General features: G+C 41.6%; 1 protein-coding gene across 1 annotated transcript in view; it reads right to left on the bottom strand.

Annotated features, from left to right (window-relative positions):
• PAIP1 (poly(A) binding protein interacting protein 1) overlaps positions 1-221 on the bottom strand; it is a 27,696-nt gene extending 27,475 nt beyond the window's left edge. The window contains exon 1 of the mRNA XM_010832787.1: positions 99-221. The gene's annotated coding sequence lies outside the window, so the exon portion shown is untranslated. The remainder of the gene's footprint in view (positions 1-98) is intronic.
• Positions 222-1,945: the final 1,724 nt, after the last annotated feature.

Genomic DNA, 1,945 nt, shown 5'->3' with positions numbered 1-1,945 from the left:
TCGGGAGAGAAGTGCGAGACTGACGGTTGAGGCCAGGAAATAAATAAATTACGGGGGGAGGGGGCGTGGAGCCGGCGCCAGGGTTCGCCGACGCTCACCTTCCGGAGGCGCGCAGGTGTGTTCAATGTGCGGGCGCAGGCGAGACCCGAGGACTGGCAGGCAGCCGGGCAGTGGAAGCTCGTCTGCCACCTGCTACGTTAGTCGCGGGGGAAGGGAAGAGGAACAGAATCGAAATACGCCTCCCACCCCCGCTCCTCTCAATTCACTGTAGGTGTTTATCACAGTAGGTCACAGTATGACCAAGCTTTACTCTCTTCTCTTTTCTCTTACCCTCCAGAAATTTTAAGAAAATACACTACCTTTCAATGAAACGCCTCTCTTTTTCATCTTCTGCCAGTGCTGTCTAATCAAAATATGAGAGCCACAAATGCAAGCCACTTACATAATTATAAATTTTCTAGAATGCACCTTACGCAAGTGAAAAGAAACAGGTGAAATTAATTTACATAATATCATTTACTTAAGTAGATTCCAAATGGTATCATTCCAACATGTAATTAATAAAGATACAAAAAATTTTTTTTCATACTAATCAAAATCCAATGTGTATTCTAGGCTTCTGGCATATCTCACTTAGGATGAAGCCATTTGAAGTGCTCAGTAGCCCTCTGAGGCTAGTTGCTACTGCACTGCACAACAAATTTCTATCCATTATTTATGTGTAAATTATTGTTTTTTAAAAACCAGCTCTGATGGTGCTAAAGCCAAATGAGAGGAAAATGTAAGTAATAAAAAGGAAAAAAAAATGATTTTTTCAGTATGAAATTGAAACATCTTCACAAATTGATTGTAGCCCTGTATTTTAAGCAAGGCTTAATGTTTTTCAATTTTGTCATCTTGAGAATCATTTGTTAGGAAAAAATAAACCTGTTAACAATTTCTTCTTGCTAATAAAGAAAACATTGACATCTTCACCTAAATGAAGGAGGAAAATAGCTCTGATGAAGGCGTGCGTTCTCAGTCCTGTCCACTCTGTGCAACCCCATGGACTATATAGCCCACCAGGCTCCTCTGTCCATGGGATTCTTCAGGGGAGAATGTTGGAGTGGGTTGCCATTTCCTCTGCCAGGAGATTTTCCCAACCCAGGGATGAAACCCACATCTTCTTCATCTCCTACATTGGCAGGCAGATTCTTTATCATTGAGCCACCTGTAAAGCCCTAATGAAGGCAATCATGAATAAATGTTTAACACTGTTGATTGTTGGCAAAAATAAGTCAGGGATGGAAGCCAGCAAAAAGTGTGGTTCCTCGGTGCTGAGAAAGAACGTAGGGTTCAAAGTAGGCCAGAAGTTTGGTTTGGATCCTGGTTTAGACCCTTAATGCCTGGGTGGTCTTGGGTAAGTAAAGGATTTAGCTTCTCTGAGCCTCAGTTTCCTCAGCTATGAAATAAAAAGTATCCTGTAGCACTAAGTATATATCACAAAGACAAGATTACAATTTCAAAATTAGATGAGATAATGCCGATAACATAAAAATTCATTCTTTTAGGTGGTCGTCACTTCTTGCCTGGACTTTTCTATTGTGTAGGAAAGCCCCACAAACTATATGCTCAACAACAGAATTATCCTTTATGTTCCACCAAGGTAGCTGATCCAATCCTGTCCCAGACTTTTGTTTGCATTCACCCCTCTTTTCTCCCCTTAGAACTTGGCTAGTTCTAGAAACTTAGAAAAGGCTAGTTCCTTTTCCATATCTAAGTCTTTCTTATCTGAGAATGAGGCTATTCTGCATCCATGGTGAAATCAGGTTATCTTTATAGCCCCTTTTGTTAGATAAGTTAGATAATTTAGATGTTGCTCTTCCCGACTCTGCGACTCCATGGACTGCAGCACACCACGCCTCCCTGTCCGTCATCAACTCCTGGAGCTTGCTCAGACTCATGT

Source organism: Bison bison, unplaced genomic scaffold (assembly GCF_000754665.1).
Source record: "Bison bison bison isolate TAMUID 2011002044 unplaced genomic scaffold, Bison_UMD1.0 scf7180017862275, whole genome shotgun sequence".
In the NCBI taxonomy this organism is placed as follows: domain Eukaryota; kingdom Metazoa; phylum Chordata; class Mammalia; order Artiodactyla; family Bovidae; genus Bison; species Bison bison.
Note: the sequence above shows the minus strand (reverse complement) of the source record. Positions and strands in the feature narration are given on the sequence as shown.